Raw genomic sequence first — 6,000 nt, forward strand, 5'->3', positions numbered from 1 at the left:
CTAAAAATAATTTAATTAGAAGGTTTATACTGACCTGTTAAGATTTTGCTTACATCTATGTTGTAAATATTTTTTTTGCTATTTCATTAAAACATTTTCAGAGGTAAATCAATAACAACTGCAAATTTAACAATATTTCAATTTGATTTATGAGATTTGTTGAATTTTGAATGTAATTTTTCTTTGTAACGTTGATCATTTCAAGGTTAAAGATTCATTAGTTTGAATACACATTGAACCAAAAACTATCAAAACATCTTAGTTGATAATTCAGAATAATTTATTTTTGACAAAACATGGTTTGGTCGTGACAGCACATTTTCGGTAGTGACAGTAATGTTTTTGTGGCGACCGCATCACAATACAGAATTTTAACTTGAAAACTAAAACGCTACTAAAACATACTAAAATACAAAAAAAATTGCATAACTGTACTAAAATTTAGTTTTATCCACCAAATATGAGGATTATGTGTTCCCTTTTGTCTTTACTGAAACAATGATGACATGTTTCAATCATGACTGTTTCGGTTGTGACAATTTGGTGGAATAACACCCAAAAAACGATGTCACTACCCAAACGCCACAAAATGCTCCAGTAGTGACTGTTTCGGTAGTGACAATTTTATTAAACAACACCCCCCCCCCCCCCCCCCCCCCAAAAAAAAAACAAAGCTGTCACTACCACCACCAAATGTTTCAGTAGTGACTGTTTCAATAGTAGCAATTTTATTGAATAACACTCTAAAAGCAAAGATGTTACTACCGAAACGCCACCAAATTTTTCAGTAGTGACTGAAATTTTTTTATTAAATATCACCCAGAAAAGAAAAGATGTCACTATTAAAACACCATTAAATGGTTTGGTAGTGACAATGTTTTTGAATAACACCCAAAAAAACAAAGATGTAGAGTTTCGGTAGCGAGAATTTTATTGAATTTCACCCAAAAAAGCAAAGATGTCACTACCGAAACGCCACCAAAATTTTTTGGTTGTGACTGTTTCGGTAGTGACAGTTTTATTGAACAACACCCAAAAAAACCCCAAAGCTGTCACTACCGCCACCAAATGTTTCAGTAGTGACTGTTTCTGTAATGCAAATTTTATTAAATATCACCCAAAAAAGCAAAGATGTCACTATTGAAACACCACCAAATGTTTTGGTAGTGACAATTTTTTTGAATAACACCCCAAAAAACTGTCACTGCCGAAATGCCATCAAATGTTTCTGTAGTGACAACTTTGTTGAATTACACCTAAAAAAGCAAAGATGTCACTACAGAAACGCCAACAAATGTTTCGGTCGTGACTGTTATGGTAGTGACAATTTTTTTGAACAACACCCAAACAAAACCAAAGCTGTCACTACCACCACCAAATGTTTCAGTAGTGACTGTTTCGGTAGTGACAATTTTATTGAACAACACTCAAAAATATACAAAGCTGTCACTACCGCCACCAAATGTTTCAGTAGTGACTGTTTCTGTAATGCAAATTTTATTAAATATCACCCAAAAAAGCAAATTTGTCACTATCGAAACACCACCAAATGTTTTGGTAGTGACAATTTTTTTGAATAACACCCCAAAAAACTGTCACTGCCGAAATGCCATCAAATGTTTCTGTAGTGACAACTTTGTTGAATAACACCCAAAAAACAAAGATGTAGAGTTATGGTAGCGACAATTTTATTGAAATTCACCCAAAAAAGCAAAGACGTCGCTACTGAAACGCCACCAAATTCGGTAGTGGCAATTTTATTGAATACACCCAAAAAAACAAACATGTCGCTACTGAAATGTAACCAACTGTTTCGGTAGTGACAATTTTATTGAATAACACCCAAAAAAGCAAAGATGTCACTACCGAAACGCCACCAAATTTTTTTGGTTGTGACTGTTTCAGCAGTGGCCATTTTATTGAATAACACCCAAAAAACAAAGATATCACTAGATGTCAGGAACATTTCCTGATCATAAATGTAGAGGTGTAGTTACAATCAGTCTCAGCCAAAAGATTAAAACGTGCACTGTTTCGATAGTGACATGAAAATGCAAGACACTTTTTTTTTCTTTTCTTTTTTTACATAAAGTTTCATAATTTACATAGAAAATATCAAATAAACATTTTTCTGAACCTCACTTTTTTTTTTCACAATATCATTTTCATAAGTTGAAATTTAGGAGGATAGGGTTCGGGACAGCGACCACCCAATTGAAAGTACCCAATAAATGATGATTTTATATTAAGCTTACTGATATTTTAAATATTATTGTGGGTTTCAATAGATAATAGAAGGATCTTAGTAAACTTACTAAGTACTTGAATGCTTTTTAAATGTGTTCTTTTGGTTGTGGGACAGAGGTTTGCACCAATTCTTTAGAATGGCCCATATATACACACACAAACACACACCTTTGTATTTTCAAAGCTTTACTGTTTGAATTTCTTGCACCCATTGATAAAATATGGGTCAAGAGGTCCAGGGCCTGTCTTTGTGCTCTATAGCCTGTCGGTAGTGCAGACAGGCAATTACAGGTTTAGTGTAGCATGCCAAATAGGATCTGACGTGTGACCCTTATGTTAAATGTGATGCATAAATCTACGGCGTCAGGCTGTGGAACTGATCTGTTACAGCTGATGACGGCTGCATTTCAGACATGCGTGATCTATTCTGTGCTGCGTGTTCCATAAGCACAACAAAATCTGCAATGGATTCATTGTACAGAGTAAAAGCAGCCAGATATAATTTTTTTCATCTGTGGCAAATTAACCCTATGATTCCTCCGTGTTTCTGATTACGCACTGCCATGTGGGTTTCTATGACAAAAAACATGATTTTACTGAAGCGGTTTTGCTCTGTAAAAACATAAAACATGTGCATATGATTGTCTAACAAAATCCTGCCTCTGCTAATCAAAGATCATGTCATGAAAAGTGTGTAAACTAAATGCTAAGATGTGTTGTGGGCTTCTGGGGCCGTGCGAAAGATGTTTCTCATGTCATCTTTCATCAGACGGAGGCAGTTATCATGATTGTGGTCCACATTTTTGTTCTCTTCCTATATTTGCTGCATGTACTGTCAGGCACGCCATTGTGAAATAAGCAGCACTTTTAGATGAACAACACTCGAAGGAATGAAACATGAAGCTCTGCACAAAGAATCGCATGTTCATACAAGGTAATTATATAATTGGGGTCATTAATCACTTAATGCTTTGCATGGTGATTATATAAACTGTAAAAATAATTTTTAACAAGCAAAACATTGATTTTATTGGAGATTATGAGAGTACATTTTACAAGAAAATACTATTTTTGATCTTTATACTTCAAAATGTTATGTTTAATTCAATGTGTTATATGCTGTTCCTTTGTAATCATTTGTTCTGAGGGAAAAAATTTTTCACCATCAATTTTTTTGATGGTGCACAATAGACTTTAATCATTGTCATTTTAGAATTATTTTTATATATGTAGCATTAATAGTATTTTTTATATTTTAAATTAGCTTTTATTATTAGTTTTGCAGTTTTTATTTTAGTTTAAGTTTTATTCATTTTAATAGGCTTTTGCTAGTTTTATTATCTATCTATCTATCTATCTATCTATCTATCTATCTATCTATCTATCTATCTATCTATCTATCTATCTATATTTGTCAATTTTAGCTAAGGAAAGTGGTTTGCTGTGCCTATTTGCTGATCAATAAAAATAATAAGTATAAAATAAGTATAAAAAAGGTTAACAATTATATAGATGTAATTAATTTAATATTACATGAAATATGGAATAAACATAATCAGTAAAAAAAACATAAATAAAATTAGTTTTTTTTTGTGCATACATTGGGCTTCCATCAGTGTCATTTTAGAATTATTTATGCAGTATTTCTAGTATTTTTTATATTTTGAATGAGCTTTTACTATTAGATAATGGTCTTTTGTTATTTTTATTATTATTATTTTAAAATATTTTATTTAAATTTAATATTTTATTTTAGTTTTATAATTACACACTGAAAAAAAAATATAGATTAATTGAATATTAAATTAAAAATCAGTTAAAAATGTAATTAAAAAGTAGTTTTTCCATAGTGTCATTTTAAAATTATTTATTGAGCATTACTAGTATTTTATAGATTTTGATTATTAGATTTATTTTTAAAATATTTCTATAATATATTTATTTTAATATATATTTATTTTTTTGTGTTACACAAAAAATATATATACAATAAAATAATAGCTAGTACATTTTACATTTACAAAAGTGACAAGTAACACAATAAATCAAATGTAAAATTTTGAAGTAGAAAAACTAAAATAGTTTTTTTTATTTTCATTACTTTTTTCAAGTTAGAGTTTTTAATTTAATAATTTTTATTTTGTCAATTTTAGCTAAGGGAAGTGGTTTGCTGTGCCTATTTTCTAATTGATAAAAATAAGTATAAAAAAATGAAAGAAATTATATAGATGTAAATAATTTAATATTAATCAAATATAGAATGAACATAATCAGCAAAAAACATAATCAGACAAAATAAAATAAAAAATGTAGTGTACACTGTACACTGGGCTTCAATCAGTGTCATTTTAAAATTATTTATACAGTTTTAGTACTAGTATTTTTTATGTATTGAATTAGCTTTTATTATTAGATTTCCAGTTTTTATTTTAGTTTAAGTTTTATTAATTTTAATAGGGTTTTCTATTTTTCATTATTACTTTTTTTTTTAAATATTTAAATTTATTTATACATTTATTTTAGTTTTAGAATTATACACTGAAAAATTAATTATAGCTAGTTAATTATAGTAACATAGTAATATAAAAATGGTATTTTCTTGTAAAACTCGAATAATCTGTTTCATTTACAACTTAATTAATTATTTCATATTTTTTTAAAGTTTGAGTTTTTAATGTAATATATATATATATATTATATATATATATATATATATATATATACATGTATATATACATAGATATAGTCAATTTTAGCTAAAAATTAGAAATTAAAGCTAGAAATTATATACTTGTAATAAATATTAAATTAAATATAAAATTAGCATAATCATTAATTTTATAAGACATTATTATGTTTATTAGCTTGGCCCCACAATTGTCAGGTTTTATTGTCATTTGGTCCCTGCAGTTGAGCCCAAACGTGGCCACACACATGTAGCTACCCAAATTTTTTCTTTTTTTTTTTTTTGAACATATAATCAGAAGATCCAGGTGCTGGTCTTTCCATCCTGACATGTAAAAGCGTGTTCTAACGTGCCTTTTTTCCAAGGCATGTTTTTAGGTCCTCTACTACACGGACCATAAACAAAGACAGACAGATGGGTACATAGAGGGGTGTCGACATCATCTCCCCTCCCCTCCCCCTTCAGCCCAGTCAGGAGCCTCACAACATGTGTTCACTTCTGTCAAGTGCTGAAGACAGGCCTTTAGGATGAAAAATGAGAAAGGAGTATGTGTACATTTAGTTCCCAACTGCTCTATACAAGCGTTGGGCCCCATTTTTATAGCAAGTGACATTTGTAATACAGTCATAAAATGATGGATACATTATGAAGTTATTTTCAATGTACTACTCACTGATGTGATTTAATTGAAACATGGTCTGTTCTGCAGATTGTATATTTTGATTTGTAATAAATAAATGCAAAACGTCATTAACAAAGTAATTAACTACATAAATAATACTGCATTACCAGAGTGAAGCTTTGTCAAAATGTTTATTTGATTATATTTAGCCTCAAATTAGATGAAAGAACATATATAAATACATATGAAGTGATTCTTTTTTGTTAGTATTTATAAACAATAGAACAGTTTATGTACTGAATTTAAATATTTCTGTATGACAGTTGTGAATTAAAAAAATAGGCTTCTATATTGTATATATATTTGTTTTTAAATTAATATAATATGTCATATTTATTTAAATATAATTTATTTATTTTTCTATTTTTCTATAGATCAAATAAAC

Source organism: Garra rufa, chromosome 25, assembly GCF_049309525.1.
Source record: "Garra rufa chromosome 25, GarRuf1.0, whole genome shotgun sequence".
In the NCBI taxonomy this organism is placed as follows: domain Eukaryota; kingdom Metazoa; phylum Chordata; class Actinopteri; order Cypriniformes; family Cyprinidae; genus Garra; species Garra rufa.